Consider the following 18,365-nt stretch of genomic DNA (forward strand, 5'->3'; position numbering starts at 1 on the left):
AAAAAGACTATATCGTTTCAAACCCATCCTCTGCTTGAAGTTCTGATCTCAACTTTGCAACAAATTTCTTTAATCTATACATTTCTTGAACAGTAAACTGTTCTTCACCCTCGCCTCGCATTAACATCCCCACAGAGTTAACGAACATTTTACGGTCTAGGAAAAAATCTGTAACCTGAACATTTTTCATGTTTTTAGTTTTTTGTAAAAAAGACCTAACTTTTCCAAAAGAGTAAGCAGAGTACGCCTACTCCTTTTGTCCAAAGTATCACTGTCAGAATCCTCAGCAGTACTACTTTCAACATCCTTATGTGCATCAACTTGTATTTCTGGCAGTTGTTTTGACTTTGTATCCCCTTTTTTTATTTTATTCCTTTTTCTCTTAACGGAAGGCGTCTTAAAAATTGCACCATCACTCACATACTCCCCACTAACCCCATCATCCATCACCAGATCAATTGTTTTGTCAATAACACTTGATGTTTCCCCCTCTACCATTCCTGAACCTCCCATCCCTGCATCACTTGTCCCAGCCTCTGCTGTATCCCTCACAGCTTCAGCATGCTCATGCTCCACTGCTCTGACAGCCACATTCTCCACAGCTACTGCGTTCGCAACTGCATCTACACTAGTGTTCTCAGTCTGTCCCGGACACAAACTTGTAATATGCCCCTCCCCTCCACATTTAAAACATTTCATCGTCTCAGAGCTTGCAAACACAACATAATCGAAGCCATGGAATCTAAATTTAAATGCCACATTTATTTCCTCAACTTCACTTTTTAGAACCATGTAGACTTGCCATCTAAATGAGACTACATGTTTAAGTAAAGGGGATTTACAGCCCAGTGGAACTTTTCTCATTTGTGATACAATTTTTCCATGCCTAGACAATTCTGTGATCAGCAACTCATCTTTTATAAACGGGGGGACATTGGACACAATTATCTTTTTTGCCGGTTGAACTAAAGGCATTACTGGCGTAAAAGTCTCCTGTATGACAATTCCGTTTTGCACCACGCTGTTCACTTTCTCAATGTTATCTAAAAAAATCACTACCGCACTATTCACTATTCACTACGCTGACATTATGCTGTCGTGACCGACAACATTCCCAACCGCCAAACTACATTCTTCTACTGAACAATTCATTGCAGGTGCAATCTTAATGCCATGCCTGCGTGAAAGCCGATCAAAACTGAGGCGTTCAGAGGACGCCATCGCCAACCAGCACTTGCTGGAAGACTGCGCTCCTCAGTTTACCTCAAAACCTGCTACCCTCTAACTTAGTTACACACACTAATGTATATATTTTTAAAAATTGTTATTTTGACCACAAACAACAAAAAAAATAGGGAGAAAAAGAGAGAAAACTCACTCTCACCGTAGAACTCTCGCTCACACGCATCCACTCACTCCCGCATGCGCGCGCACACACACACAGAGAGAGAGAGAGCGAGAGAGAGAGAAACAAAGAAAGACAAATTTAGCAGTACTCATGTTGTCTACTCCAGAAGGTATGTGACCTTTTAGCACTAGCTATTTATAGCCCCAAGCCAGAGGAGGGGAAAAGCCAGTATTTGTCCTCTCTTTCTTCCCCTCTTTCTTTGCACAGGTCTCTTTGATGTGGTCAATGCCAGTGAAAGCATGACTTATTGACAGGCTTAAATGAGACTGCATCCACTCATCTGTCTTGGACAATGATCCGTTGGTACTCTTCTTTAGACAATGCTGCATGCACATGATGCCTGCCCATCAGGCCATGATTTAGAGCGCTAGTCCATCAGATCACATCGTGTGCTTTACCGAGGACTTCTCTTTCACAAATAATTTTTTTAAATGGTCTACAAATCACTAGATGCCTGTTTATACACTTACTATTACAGGGATGGCAAGACAATATTTATCACAAAAAATTTAAAGTGGGATGATGACGGCATTCGTAAGGGGTCATTCTCACCGAACACATCCTTGCACACAAAAAGGGGGAGTGGTGGCTCAGCGGTTAAGGCTCTGGGTTACTGATCAGAAGGTCGTGGGTTCAAGCCCCAACACCACCAAGACACCACTGTTGGGCCCTTGAGCAAGGCCCTTGAACCTATCTGCTCCAGGGGCGCTGTATCATGGCTGACCCTGCACTCTGACCCCAGCTTAGCTGGGATATGTGAAAAATAAATAATTTCACCATGTATATGCAGAAATGTATGTATAATGTGTGACAATTGGTCAAATTAATTAAATTAAATTAAATTAAATTAAAAGCTAGATGCAATTCTACAAACACAAGTGTCTCGAGACACATTTTTAACAGTTTTATAACTTTATAACTTGAAACGGCATCTTAAAAACGTGGCAGTCCAAAACAACAAGATGTAGCACAATGGTCAAAGACATCAGTTTAGCTAATGTTTACATAGAAAAAAATTACAAAACAGCGCAGATGGATGCAAAAACGTGTTTGGTGTGAATGGCCCCTAATAGTTGTGTATGGTAAGGCAGGCATCAATATTACTATACGGATATACATGATGTGTATATCCGTATAGTAATATGAATCCAATCATAGGATTTGTTGCGAAGAGGTGTCCAATTACTTTTCTAAGCAATTGGACTTAAAAATTTTGCCTGGTGGACAATAAAATGGATGTTATAGAAACATGGGTGTGGGCTCTTTGACTTGGGCCAGTAAGCAACCACCCAAAACCCCCTAGCAATCACCAAACAAGGTCCTGGAAACCACCCAAAACACTCTGGCAATTGCATTGCAACACACTAAAAACAACTCAAAACACCTTAGCAATCACATAGAAATCGAAGCACCGCTATGATTGAAGTATTGCAAATTAATTGCAAAAGTTTGCAAAAATAGCTGCAAAAATAAAGGGCATCTTGTGGAGCACTTGCTTCTGTTTCACACATGACAATAAAAGACTGAGCACAAGCTGGTCCTGTATTATATTTATAAATATAATACAGGACTTATATTTTAAAAATATAAATTACAATAATGACAATTGTGCATGTGCACAATTTACGATTTAAATGTATCCAAGCGGCTTGAGTGTTTTGACTATTTTCACCAAAATTTGTCAAGATCCATTTAAAGGAATAGTTCACCCAAAAATGAAAATTTGCAGATAATTTGCTCACCCTCAGGCCATCCAAGATCTGAGTTTGTTTCTTCATTAAATCAGAATTTAAGATTTTTAGGATTTAATTTTCAGGCCTCCTCCTTTAAACAACGCAAGTGAATGTCCTCGAATGTTTGAAGGTTCAAAATGCATATTTAGGGTGCATCAAAATAATCCACATGACTTCAGTCGACAAATAAAGTTCTTCTGAACCCAAACGATTGATTATTACTTTTGTTAAAAGGAGGAGGCCTGAAATGGAATCCAAAATTTGTTTAATTCTGTTTTGAAGAAGATAGAAACTCAGATACACATTGAATGGCATGAGGGTGAGTAAATTATCAGCAAATTTTCATTTTGGGGTGAACTATTCCTTTAATGATTTGTTCAATGACCATTTCTGCACATGCCAGAAGGTGGTGACAAATGAGTGTCTTGTGTGAAATGAGTTAGTCACTGAATCAACAATCAAAATACAATTTCAATCCTTTAACATTGGTATGTCTACAGACCTACAAAGAGATTTTAGAGGTTTTAAGCATTATAAGAACAAAGCAAATCTAACATTTCCCTACAGTTTGTGAGCTGTTCAGCATGACTTTTATCAAAAGACAGCAATAACAGTCTTATCATAAGAGTTTCAATAACGCCTGTATGTTTTCATGCATAAAAAAGTGTGTCTACACATCTATTGACTTCAGTAAATTGCCTAAGTGTTCTAAGGACACAGCAGATCTATATTTTTTCCTACAGTTTGTCAGCTGCACACCAACCTAGAGGTAAAAAACAGGAGGTGATATTAAAAAAGCTTTACATTTTTAACAAAGATCTAGTTATCTGCTCAAATTGGCAAAAACAACCCATCAAACTATTACCTCCCAAACATAATGTAAAAAGCATAACTTAATGAAGACTCAGGTGCTAATATAAACTCCACTTACAATGTGTGCTTAAAAGAAGCATTGTCCTTTGTTTTTGTCTGCAGTGTATTTCACGTAATGCTGCCAATCCAGAACGATATGCCAATAAATAGCTCTCATTTGTGTGTTCCTCATCTCTAGATTATTAATTTTTAGATCAACATAAATGCTGATAAAACATGGATAAATGAGCAATGTTGAAAGCAACTTTGTAGAAATTAATGGAGCCACGTTTGTTAGACTGTCTGACTGACGGCCTATTATGTAAATGAAACTCACCTGTGATTGGCTGGATGGTCACTTAATCAGCCCAAGGTAACAAAACGCAAAGAATACTGTACACTATTCCACCATTTGGACTCGATGTAGGTTTAGCTTAAAAAAATGCAAGGGACCAAATCACCTTTTTAAAGAGTGCAGGGGAGGTGTCACCCTCGTCCCCTATAGCTGCTACACACTTGGTGTGGTGGTTTTGGTTTAGGAGAGCTAAATGGAGAGGAGGTGTTTGGCTGAAAGCAGCTCTCCTGTCTACAGCAGGTCTGGAGTGAGACAGACGCAACAGATCTGGGATTCCCCAATATACTGATTCTCAACACGTTTCCTCTGCCCTACTCTTCTCCACCTACTCACTTTCTCTCTCTCTCTCTCTCTCTCTCTCTCTCTCTCTCTCTCTCTCTCTCTCTCCCCCTTTCTTTCTCTCTCTCATCTTGTAGATGATAAAGGTGAAAGCCTTCATGCAGAGGGAGACCGCCGTTGTTAGGTAACAGGAGGGATGGGAGGGAGGCTCCCTTAAAGGGACAGTCAAAATTAAAATCCTAGCATAATTTACTCACTCACAAATTGTTATAAATCATAAAAATAAAAGTTAAGTACAATGTTAGTCTCAGTCAACATTCACTTTCACTGCATCTTTTTATAACAATCTGGTCTCATAGATTCACATTAATGTATCTTCATTTTTGCAAAATTACTTTAAAAAGGCTCGTTGTACATATTGCAGCAGTTTTCTGGTGAAATGAGCACTATAGGCTCTGCAACAACAATGACTTTTATTCACTTTCACACAAATTAGGAATAAAACTGCAGATTATCAGTTAATAAACGCTCACATTTTGCCTTGTTCCTTACACAATGCATCTAAACACTTTTACTTTAACAGGTGAGACAAAAGTGTAACAGAAGCACCACCAAAATGATGGGGTTACTTCAGCAATTGTGTTTTTCAACTCAAATTTGCTTTTATGACACTATCAGGGTAGGAAGGTGGATTGTGTCTATTTAAACCTTATAGAGCATAAATCTTAAAAAACCTTATCTTGCTGGTGCCCTACGCAGACTATGTACTCTGTGTATAGGAAGACACCCTGTGTGTAATGAACCAAGTACAGTCACACATTTTTCATGACATCAGGCTGTTTTATATACAATGGGAGTGAATGGTGACTCGAAGCCAACACCTTATTCAGAAAGGCAAGAATAATGTCTTCTTTTTTGGGCATATGGGCATATCACTCCAAGGCAACCTCCACAGATGCATTCATCCTACATCAACATACTCAAACACACGTACACACACACACACACACATAGTACACACAAACAATCTTCACACATTAATGGCAGCCTCCAATGGGGCATCTGTACTCAAGATGCCTGCAAGACCTTACTCTCACTCACTGTTTACCCGTAATGCATCAGTAAAGGTCAAACGCTTTAAACTTCATACTGCTATTCCTAGAACCCTGCTTTTCATGACAATCTCCATCTAATAAGTCTGCAATGAGTTTCTAAAGGGTCAACCAAAAATACTAACACAGTTAATTTAACAGTTCCTTGTGCAGAAAGCTGCCAAGCAGATCTGGAGTAGAAGAGAATGTGTGAATGAATGTGTGTATCTCTTGTTTGTACAGTATAAAAAGTCATTATGTCTATGGAGAGTCCTCATAAGGATAGCCACACCGACCGTGCACGTGTGTGTACGTGCATGTGTGTGTGTGCGTGCGTGCGTGCGTGCGTGCGTGCGTGCGTGCGTGCATGCGTGTGTGTGTGTGTGTGCTTGGTGGGAGATCTCTCTGATGGGTTTCAGACAGTTTGTAGCAGCAGCAAAAACTTCCCCTGCAAGTTTTGATTCATAAAATATTAATCTTGTCATAGGTGAATCACTTGGGCCTAGGCAGTATGGCTCCTGTATGAGGCCTCTTTAAACCTCAATACCACTTAAAGTGCCATCATATAAAATTGCTTGTCCTGTGGGCTTGATTTCCATTGAAAAAATGCCCAGGTTCAGACCCATCGGGAGGATCTAGCTGCAAAGTATTTTTCTGCTAGCATTACTCAATCAGGATGCGTCGCAACCAACCCACCATCAGATGATTAAATACCCTGAAAAATGTTGTAGTAAATCAAAGAAAACAAAATCAAGGAAGACATCTGTCCACCAGCTTTTACTGTGGGCCTGTTTTAGGGTGTAGTATTATCACTGCACTGTACAAAAGCATCCTGTCTCTATAGCTTTAGCATTCTGGCACAGTTCATAGAGCTAAATGAATGGCTGCATCAGATCCACTGATGGTTTCTGCCAATAAGGATCTAAATAAGCCAGAGAGTGATATACAGTATGAGAGTGGAAGGATCGATGTGTGTGTGTGTGTGAGCGTGTATTTATCACTTTGTGGGGACCAAATGTCCCCATAAGGATAGTAAAACCCGAAATTTTTGACCTTGTGGGGATATTTTGTCGGTCCCCATGAGGAAAACAGCTTGTAAATCATACTAAATTATGTTTTTTGAAAATGTAAAAATGCAGAAAGTTTTCTGTGAGGGTTGGGTTTAGGGGATAGAATATAAAGTTTGTACAGTATAAAAACCATTATGTCTATGGAAAGTCCTCATAATGATAGGTAGACCAACATGTGTGTGTGTGTGTGTGTGTGTGTGTGTGTGTGTGTGTGTGTGTGTGTGTGTGTGTGTGTGTGTGTGTGTGTGTGTGTTAAAGTGCACATCCAATTAAAGTAACTGAACAGTGATAGGTCTTACAAACTGAGAGCCTTTTCAAGATGGACAGCTCCTACCAAATGCTACATTTTAAAATGTCTGTTCTTATTCCTCAGAAATGGACAAAGTACAAATTTGGCTTCTGCAAACTGGAGAACTAATTTAAAATTTTTGTTCTTAGTCTATTTTAAGATATGAAACTTAACTATACAGTCAGAGAAACATTCCAGTTTAAAATTTTCCTTGAGGTCCATTTATAATGTTAGTGAACTTTAATTATTAGTATCTGCATCAAAACCAAAAATAAGTCCGTTTTTTGGATACATTTTCCACCCTTTCTGAATCTTATGTGCCCTTGAAGGGCAGTCGGAAATATCGTAATTAAGAGTTCCGAGCACATGAATGACTAAGCAAAGTCGTATTTACAGGTGGGAAAGTCGAAATTCTAGATAATAAACGAGTTTCCGAGGTGGGACTTTGTAAGGGGCGTGTCTACATGAAAGATGATGGGAACCAATGATTTTCCTATGTTATGTTAACTTCTGTACTTTAAAAAAAATAAATAAAAATTGTTATGTATGACAGTGAACTAATGACTCACCCTTCCTGGTTTGTTTTAAGCTAATTAATTATTCATTTGTTAGATACCATGGATTAAAAATCATATATGTTGCGTATAAGTGATGCAGGTTGAAGCAGAAGTTTGTATTTGGGTCAAAAGGAGGAACTCAGTAATGTCACCTTTTATTAACAGAAAATAAACATGTTAGCTTAAAGCGCAATGGTGAAGCTTCAACTCAAACACACAAACAGCTTCTCAGCCAGGCTCTCTCTGCCTTTCTGTGGACTAGGCTGTCTTTTAACTCCCCGGTCCAGGGCCAGTAGGTTTACGTCATCACTGACAACTAAGGCCAGCAGTGCCGCTGGACGGTCTACTGAATTTATGTATTACGTTAATTTTATGTGAGGTATTAAAAAAACTAAAACCTTTCAGCATCCTTAACACTTTTGTCAGCCATTATGCATTTGTAATTTATATGTACTGTATGTGTATGTGGGATGGGGATTTACTTTGTCAAAAATTAACATTCATTCAATACACATTTTGTCAATAATTAACATGTAACTAGTGTTGAATGGCTCTGCCTCTGCATATTCTCTAATATTTCTGCTCTATTTGCACAACGGATCTATCAATGAGTACACACAATCATAGCAGTAACAGAATGCACTCAATACTTAATATGCAGTCTGTAAAGGAAATCATTACTTTTACAGCATCACTAAAAATAGCTATAACTTCATTTACAGTAGAACACTAACCCCCAACACCCACTCACAATGTAGCATTCACACTTTTTCTCTCTCATGCCATACTGGCTCTATAGCCCTTGCACCATTCCAACCTTTTTGGATGTGAAAAATCTAAAACAATGTCAGGCCTCTGTCATGCTGTTTAAAGTGATGACTTGCAGTTACAGTATGTGGGCATGTGCCAGGATCTGCTTGCCCAGCCATATTGAGCATAACATACCAATTGCCCTCATATTCTAAGCCAAAAGCTAAACCTTGGGGCAAGGTGGATGGGACAAGGTAAAACAAATTTTATAGCATGGTAAAGGTGGCCTATAAATGGTCAGATTGTTGTAAAATCAATCCACAAATTAAAAAAAAAAAATACATTACCATGTAGAAATTTATATTTTCTGTGAATTAAATTGTGAATTAAATATCTGAGAAGTGAAAGAGACATTTTTTGTATCTTTTAAAAAAATATCAGATTCTTTATAACAAATCAATGATATGTCTGACATCAGTACAAAACAGCTTCACATTATGTAACACATAAGTTAAAAACAAGGCATAAATATGCTTTAGGCATACCATAAAATATAAATATATCAATTATTGATTGGCACTTAATTTTATCAATATATTGTTGGGGCATTGATAAATTAACATGGGCTTCTGTTGAATGTCTGGTGTAATAGCCTCGGGAGACCACAAGGGGGTAATATAACATTTATTGAAGCAGGTCGCAAGGCACAGGTATCACAACATATGACAGGAATTTTAGAGCTCGGACGTATACACACAAAATTTATGAAGGTTTTTGTTCTTCAAGAATGAAAATGATGTTGATGAGTTTGCAGGTTAGTGGATAAAAATTGTTTAACGGCACAAAACGGAATGATAAGAAAATATTATGACATTTTTCTGTATGTATCTTTGAAGAGGTTTCATTCATGCTGTCAACCCCCCCCCCCCCACCCAAAAAAATACTTGTAACTAAAATACATTGTGTGAAAACTATGTTAATTACGCTCCGTGGCTCTGCAGATTTTTGAGCAGCCTCGAGAGATGGCGAGCCAGTGGTGTGTGCATACATACCATCATAGAAAATAATTTTTTGAATTAAAGAATACACCATGATGTCCCTCAAGCAAATCTTGTGTGCGACTCTCTTTATTTTACCCTGGCTTTACCAAAGTTGTGTTGAGAAATATGTTGGAAAAGACAAACTATTGGGCAATGGGTATCAAATAATAAAAAATCCTGATATATATTGATAATTATCAGGAAAAATCTCCCGATTATCGATGCATGGAAAAGGTATTGATCTCAAGCCTTATATATATATATATATATATATATATATATATATATATATATTGCTGAATATATGAATCATTACATGAGATCTGTTTTCAGTTTCAAGATGTTTTTAGAAAGTCGCAGTGTTTGGTGGAGGAAAACACTGTTAGAGTGTGGATAAGAGGTGTAAACTATGAAAATCAATGTATTTTTCAAATGAAAATATATTAGTGTAGACAGTTTTGGATATACTTTTGAAACAGTGTTAATTTAAGTTGTGTATCACCTAGAAATTGTGTGTGTGTGCTTGCTGGGGGTCACAAAGAAATATTATATGATTTTCCAGAATGAGCTGTATCTGTGGCGACAGTTAAAGTCAATCCAGCAACCTAACCTATAACCGTCTGGCATCTGGACGGGGATGTTCATTAATCAAGTCTAACATTGCCTGCAAATGATTCACACTTTTCTCTGGAGCAGGGAAGAAAGTGCACAATGAAACAAAGTGTATGATATAAGGTATGATATAATCCCGGATGGCCGCAACAGACGAGCTGAATTCAGAGAAGGAAGATGATTCATAAGTGCTTGCTCTGCACCACTTCATTCATCGTAACTCATATTAAAATATAACAGAACTCAGCATCCATGAACAAATCAATACATCTCTGCATCCCGAGCAAAAGACGGGACAGATAGCGGGAGGTTAAGAGAGGGATGTCAGAAAAATAAATAAATAAATTAAGCTTTATTGAGCTTCATCAATTATTCAACAACTCCTCTATTTAACCCCAGGGGCTCTTAAAAAATACTGTAAGGAGATGAGGGAGCGTTAAGAGTGGTGTTTACTTCCAGGTGTCGCCCCATCTGCTTAACGACAGCTCTCTCAGCACTGCAACGCTGCACCCTCGGGAGGCCGTCGTTAAAAGACATGCCTCTTTTATCCCAGAGAAGCTGATATATGGTTCTTGCGGTTGCATGTCCTTAGCTCTGTAGTTGTATGTCACACTAGCTCAGCTAAAGAGCAAGTTATCCTGCAAAACACTGGCTATGCCACAGGGACTCGTTCTGCGGGGGGGGGGGGGGCTGTCCACCTGATATGTGGCGTCAGATGCTGATTTAGTGTGCTAGTGGGGCAGAGTTCTTAGGGGAAGGAGTGGGGAGTGAACAAGGCATTAAATCATAAGCTGAGCTCAGGGTTTCAGAGAGGCAGAGATGGAGAAAACTACAGTTAAGGTCTCAAAGAGCATTCAAGATTGGGAGATAATACAAGAGAGTGAAGTCACCTCGTTTAACCTTCTGGCAGGCTCATGGGACCATCAAGTACAGGTCCACCTGTACCCACAGCCTCCGAAGTGGGTGTGCAAACTAAGCTAGAAAGCATGTAGGCAGCAGGGTAAGTGTTGCTGTGGGTAGCACAGAGTTGTACAAATCCCACTGACCTGCTAGAACCCACAATGAGAATTAATTCCCATAATTCAGAACATACACAGAGGGACTCCCAGCATGCACTTGTCACATCATCTCCTCTCTATCCAGGACAGTCTTTGTGGAGAACGGCTCCCAGCATTTTAACTAAATAAACAGGGCCAAAGTTTTGTTAACAATCAGATCTCATAAGACATGAAAAGTCATGAAATATCAACCTGAGAATTTAAAGTTTAGAATGTTTTGAGCAATTCAAATGGTCTTGGGGTCTTTCAGGCCTGTAATACACTCACTAAGCACTTTATTAGGAAGACCTGTACACCTACATGTTCATGCAGTTATCTAATCAGCCAGTAGTGTGGCAGAAGTGCAATGCATAAAATCATTCAGATAAGGGTCAGGAGCTTCAGTTAATGTTCACATCAACCATCAGAATAAGAAAAACATGTGATCTCAGTGATTTCAACCATGGCATGATTGTTGCTGCCAGATGGGTGGTTACAGTATTACAGTATTACAGAAGTGCAATGCATAAAATCATTCAGATAAGGGTCCGGAGCTTCAGTTAATGTTCACATCAACCATCAGAATAAGAAAAACATGTGATCTCAGTGATTTCGACCATGGCAGGATTGTTGGTATCAGATGGGCTGGTTACAGTATTACTGTAACTGCTGATCTCCTAGGATTTTCAAGCACAACAGTCTCTAGAGTTTACTCAGAATGGTACCAAAAACAAAAAAAACATCCAGTGAGTGGCAGTTCTGAGGACAGAAATGTATTGTTGATGAAAGAGGTCAACGCAGCCTAGGCTGCATTTTCCCAAAAGCATCATAAGCTTAAGTTGATCATAGAGGCCATTTGCGCCAATGGTTTCCATCTATTTAGGCTTACACTGCTTTTGGGAAATGCAGCCCAGACTGGAAAAGCTGACAGAAATGCTATGGAAACTAATATAACCACTCTGTACAATTGCAGAGAGCAGAACAGCATCTCAGAATGCACAACTTGTTGAACCTTGAGGCAGATGGGCTACAACATCAGAAGACCACATCGGGCTTAGGACCATAGTGTTCCTAATAATGTTCTAATTAATGTTCCCCTTCTGTAACTCACTCGACGTTGTGTCGATGTAGTGACATTAGGGGTCTCTCTTGAGAGCCTTGGTTACCTCTTTTCTTTGAGAAAAGGCCAATGAGAATTGGCGAACAGAATTTGCATGCCCCTCCAGCGGACATACGAGTATAAAAGGAGGGAAGCGTGCGACTGTTCAGAGAGATGTTTTCTTCGGAGCCGAGCGGCTGTGTTTCAGTGAGCTGAGTTAACCCACTGCTGTTCCACTTACCTCTATAGAGCATGTTGGAGATACGGCGCATTTTCAGCTGCTTTTCTTTTCTTCTGCACGTCAGTGCAGACTATGCCCCTAGGGTGCTTCTACAGCCCTTCTAAATGAGAATATACATCTGAATGAGTATATTTCTCTAAAAGAGTACACACATTGAAGTTGAACGTCTTTTTAAAGATGCATATTTTGCCATCTATGTGTCATTTCTGGATGCGGTTGTTACCTCTCCGCTTCTGAAGGCCATGGGCGCTGCTTCACATGTCTGGGCAGCGATCACACTGAAGCAGCATTTGTGGATGGTTCATGTTCTCACTTCAATCGCACCACTTAGGTTGATACATATGAGACAGCTTCAGCACTGGCTTCAGACTCGAGTCCCGAGATGGGCATGGCGCCGCGGCACATACCGTGTGACCCTCAACCCTTCCTGCCGTCACTTATTCAGCCCTTGAACAAACCTCTGTTTTCTACAAACAGGAGTCCCCCTACAGCAGGTGTTCAGATGTGTCTTAGTTACTACACTGCCTCCCAGTCGGGCTGGGGCAGCGTGTGCAATGGGCACGGTGCCGCTGGATCCTGGACAGGGCCGCGGCTGGGTTGGCACATCAACTGCCTAGACTTGCTGGCTGTATTACTTGCCCTGCACAGATTACTGCAACTGATCCACAGCAAGCACGTATTGATCCGCTCAGACAACACAGCGGCAGTAGCGTATATAAATCGCCAAGGCGGCTTTCACTCTCGTCACATGTCGCAACTAACCCGCCATCTCCTCCTATGGAGTCAGCAGCGGCTGAGGTCGCTGTGTTTGTAGAGCTCCTCCCCGTCGAAGCAGGACCTACCACCACGCCACTTCCATATGTGGCTGGTAAGCTCATGTGATGTATTTGCCACATGTTAACCTCCCCTGCTAGGCAGGATGTGGTCTCCGCGGGGTCTTTTCCCCCTGAAAGAGTAGGATAGGAAAAGAACACCTTCCTCGATGCGTGTTATAGCATTAGATGGCCCCAGGTGCATCTAACACTCTATGGAGAGAAAACATAGAGAGAGAAAAGGCTGCTCCCATGCTAGTTATGTCTCTCCCCCACAGGGATGTGGGGAACTACATGAGGTTTTTAATTTCGAAGGTTACGTGCAGTCTGATGCACCTGCTATTTTTGCACGCAGCAGCTTGCTTGCACCTGCATCAGCAGTCCACATAACAAGGATCAGTTGTTCAGTGTTTTTATATAGGGACCCCTAGTGTCACTACATCGACACAACGTCGAGTGAGTGACAGAAGGGGATCATCTTGGTTACTGTTGTAACCTCCGTTCCCTAATGGAGGGAACGAGAAGTTGTGTCCCTCTTGCCACAACACTGTACAAGCCGCTGAAATGGACAGGACCTTACTCTCTTATTGTTGGGACTATGCAGTTAAGGGTAAGCGTAAGTGTAGTTCTAGCAGGAAGACTTGTGATCTTTACGCATTAATTTAATTCATGAGCCACAGGTCGTGGCTTACGTCAAATGTCTCTATGTCAAACTAAATATCTCTACATTCATATTAATTCCAATCATCCCAAGCCTCTCTGATAGAAATATTGATCTATTTAACATTTAATAATTTAAGGACATTTTTGTTTGCTTTTTGTATAAAATTCTTGACACTATATTGTGTTTCCACTTGATGTCCAATGTAAAATCTGGGTCCTGGCTCAATACCAGATGAGAATCTCTGCTCTAACCAATGCATTCATAAACAAGGATGAGCCTGATTTTGCCAAGTAGGATTTGTTCCAGGAACAACATTCCTGCCAAACAGACATAGCCCTAACCTCTAACCCTTAACTAGCCCTAATATTCAGCACACTGAAGCATCTCCTCCATAGATAGTCATTTAAAAAAAAAAACCTGCCTCTTGTCTCCTTGCCAGTATACCGCTTACGGTTACTATATTTTTGTGCCAAGCTTGTAGGCTCCCCTATGTAGAAGGTTTCTGGTTGTCCATTGATAAGTGCAGAGTTCAAGCCTCGGACCTAAAACTAGTCGTAACCCTTACTTGTGATTGGTTGATAGGAATGTAGTTCCAGGACCAAAAAGGATGTGGATCCAGGAGCACAGCATGTATGCTGTAGGTAAAGTGTGCCTACTGTAAAACAGTACAATTTTATTCACAGATGTGGTAAATCTCATAGTGGGCAGGCACTATGCGTTCTCAGCACTCTCTCTGTCCCCTCGTTCCCACCCTCATTCTTATAGAGCAGCTCTGGGCTTTAGGAAGATGATGCCAGGCAGAAGTCACTTAGACAATTTGGGAAAGCAGAGAAGAAAGTTGCTGGAAGAGCCTGACCTGTAGATGTGTGGCTCTTCTGCAGGACTCATGGGGATTAACAGAGGCCAGGGATGTTGGGACATGGCACTGCCAAGCGGGTCAGGCTACTGGGGACACAGTGGAGTGGTGTCTGTTCTCTTTATGTCAGCTAGGTATCATGAGTGAAGTTGTTTATGATTGAATTGTGGAACTTACAGTTCATAAGCTCTTACTGGAGAAGCCAGGGTTATTCTTTTTCTATTCATAGTTATTTGTTAATTGTACATATACATTTTTTACATTTGGATAGACAGGTAAACAATATGACATGCAGAAACTTTTGCAAAAGCACAAAGACAGTCTTTAGAATTGTCTTTAGATATCACACAGAAGCAGTTTAAATTAAGTTTACTGTGTTAAACATAATGGGGTTAAACATATTTAATTAATCTAATGTACTTTCTGTTAATTTGTTTATATTGTACATATATATTAGTATCTATACAAAACATTTAAAAGTGTGTGCGTGCATGCTCGCAATACCTATAAATGCTTATGGAATCAGCACTGTGGACAACTCCAATAACAGTACAAATGCCTGCAGAGATATGCTGTACAGTTCTATAATCCATCTGCATTATACACTTTTTTTCTGTGCACCACATACTATAACAGAAAACTGGGTTAAATACATGAAACACATTGAGAAATAGCCACTTCATATTGGGGCAGAACAAAGGGATAATCCCTGCTAAATTGGCCCATATAGTTCCATACAATGCTACTATTTAGATGATGGTCCATAGAACTGGGTACTGTCTCTAGACGTTACACAGCATGCTCACAGAATTACACTTCACACATACTGTCACCAGCAAATGCCAAGATTTATGGTCTTCATTATGTGTCAGAGCCAAACAGACTACAGGCCAACTTGGGCACATGTACTGTAGCTCTTACAGTAGACTGAAACACCATAGGGGAAACGGAAAAACAATTATTAATACTACTTATGACATAATCAATGTTTTCCTTGCAGTGGTTTTTGCATTAATTGAACTCCTAATAAACCATATGAAAAAGTAAATAACAATAAGTTGATTAACATTTAGAATAAAAGAAAGATTTCTGCAATGCAAGAAACCAACATTGGCCTACATTGGCTATATTGCACTAGATTTGCACATTTAAACTGGGTTCAAAGATCAGTGTTGGTCACTACCTCTTTTAGGCATAAGTCATGTAATATTAATCAGCATTCAGTGTTTAAAAGCACAGTTGAGCACACATTATCTCTCACTTCAAATTAATGTATCTGTTTTACCATTACAACAGCAGGGACACCTCTGGCATGCATTAAGACATCAAAATATAAGAAGGGTTGAGGCTCTAAATTTGACTTTTCTTTCAATACATTCATCACAATTTAGTATCGACAGCCAAGTGTGTTGATATCCAAGCACATCATGAGATGCAGGCATTCTTACATTACAAACACGCACACATATACCCAGTGTTTTTGACTTGGTGCATTATGCTTGGTTAGTTGGAGACATCTCCACTGGGAGAGAGCTATTTGGTGCACTCTGGCCTTATAAGAAGCCAGAGATGTGGGGTGGTGTGGGCTGGGTCACACTATTGCACTCAACCAGCACCAGGACTGATTAAGTTCAGCAGTGCTGCTGGGTTTGATAGGTTCAGGAAATCAGATGGGGTTGGTCTTTTCAATTTGCATCTGCACTGCTGCATGGCTACCACCAAACCATCCGATGTATCCATAATAGGGATCAAAGAGCACAAAGGTGATTTGGTAACCACCACAAAAAAACAAAGCAGCACAGATGTGGCCCAACAGTACAAAAACATGAATCCTGTTACACGGCTCAACAGTAAGGACAATAAGGATGGTCGAGGGCCATTGTACAAGAATTGCAAGGCTAATCTCATTAGAATTATGTGACTGTGGCGACATCTTTGTAAAATTATTTTATATGACTCCTTACACGCATTGCTGCAGTTCCGAGGTGAAATGTCCACTGAGTGGTGTTAAAACCGGGTTTCATTTTCTACCAAACAGATGAGTTATGTAAGGTTAATGATCGAGTTTAAAATCAACAAAACCTACCTTCCTACCCTAAACCTTAAACCTAAACCTAACCAATAGTGCCATAAAAAGCAAATGTGAGATGTAAAACACCATTGTACAGTCCTTTTACATGTGTTATGTATGAAAGGGAATAAAAGTAATTGTTCTGGCACCTCTAGTGTTCATTTCATCAGGAAACTGATGCAATACGTACAAAAAGCAACAAAAAAATATTTTGGACTAAATGATGTGTTACTGTATACTTGTTAATATTTTTTGCCTTGCAATCTTAAACATTTGGTTTATAGTTGGCTGTTTTGAATCATATGCCATTGTTTACCAGCAAAAGTGTGTTGATGAACTGATAACTGTTATAGAGTTGTACTTTGTATATATATATATTTTGTTTTTGTAAGAATGTTTTTCATGAACAATGTAAAAACAATAAAAAAAATTATGACAAACAGTGCTGCAATCATTACTGCAGTGGTGTGAGGCATAAAGCTGGTGCAACTGTGCCTTTTCGTGTGGGCAACCCAGGTTCGAATCTGCCTTTGTCCCACTCTTTTTCCCATTCTGTATCCTGTCTCCACTCATAATAATTCTTTTTACACTACTTATAATAATAAATACAAATGAATATACTGTAAATTTAGTTTTACTATAGTAATATTGTACTCTAACCATGTTTTTGTCAAAATCCATAGTTTTGATGCAATTAACTATGGTGTTACTAAAGTAATATGGTGTTAATATAGGCTTAGTAATGTTTAATTTTGTGGTTTCTATGAATATTCTACGAAATACTCTGATGATACTATCTGTAGTTACTTTAGTAAAACCATGGTTATTTTTTTATAAAGCAAGGTTAGGGTTAGGTTAAGGGGTAGGGTTTGGTGTAGGGTGTCTGTAGGACTCTAAATAAATACAATAAACATGCTTTAGTGATGTCCTATACTGTATGTTAGTATTTAAATAGGGGTTCAAATAGTATCCTCCAAATAGTATTTGCTCTGGGATGTAAATACCATCTACCTTTATTTACACCAGGGTGCAAATAAATTGTACTTAAAACAATATATATATATATATTGCTTAAAATACAATGCATAATTTTTTTTATTATTTATTTATTTATTTTGTGGTGGGTCCAGTGAAAATGTTGGCAGGGCAAGTTCAAATCTGGAGCCAGTTGCAACAAACCCCTTACCCCACTAATGGTAACTTTGTTTACTTAACTTTAGGTTGTCATGGCTCCTGATTTTTACTTGCCCTTCCAACATTTTCTCTGGCACCACCACAAAAAGTATACATTTTATAAACACTAAACAACACTCCTGGTCCAGCTAGTACAGTAGCACTTTTCTTTTTTTAAACGTGCGATAAATCTCAATAAAAAGGCTTTTTGCATGCAGTGTGGCAGAGTACAAATGATCCTATGGAAAGCACGGAAATTATATGATCCATGAGAGTCTTCCGAGTGATTCAATAATTCGGAAAATAGTGCTTAATTCACATGGAGTCACTGTAGCACATTAGGGTGTAATAAGCTATTTGAGAGAATTAAGCTGTG

General features: G+C 39.4%; 1 protein-coding gene across 3 annotated transcripts in view; it reads right to left on the reverse strand.

The window, feature by feature from the left end:
* LOC127655324 (fibroblast growth factor 14-like) overlaps window positions 1-18,365 on the reverse strand; it is a 236,158-nt gene that overhangs the window by 119,761 nt on the left and 98,032 nt on the right. Inside the window, exon 1 of one of the 3 annotated variants that reach the window (XM_052143075.1) lies at window positions 1,379-1,413. The exons of the other annotated variants lie outside the window; for them this stretch is intronic. The gene's annotated coding sequence lies outside the window, so the exon portion shown is untranslated. Of the gene's footprint in view, window positions 1-1,378; window positions 1,414-18,365 lie in introns of those variants that run through there. 3 annotated transcript variants of the gene reach the window in all.

The sequence above is a fragment of the Xyrauchen texanus genome, chromosome 14, assembly GCF_025860055.1.
Source record: "Xyrauchen texanus isolate HMW12.3.18 chromosome 14, RBS_HiC_50CHRs, whole genome shotgun sequence".
In the NCBI taxonomy this organism is placed as follows: domain Eukaryota; kingdom Metazoa; phylum Chordata; class Actinopteri; order Cypriniformes; family Catostomidae; genus Xyrauchen; species Xyrauchen texanus.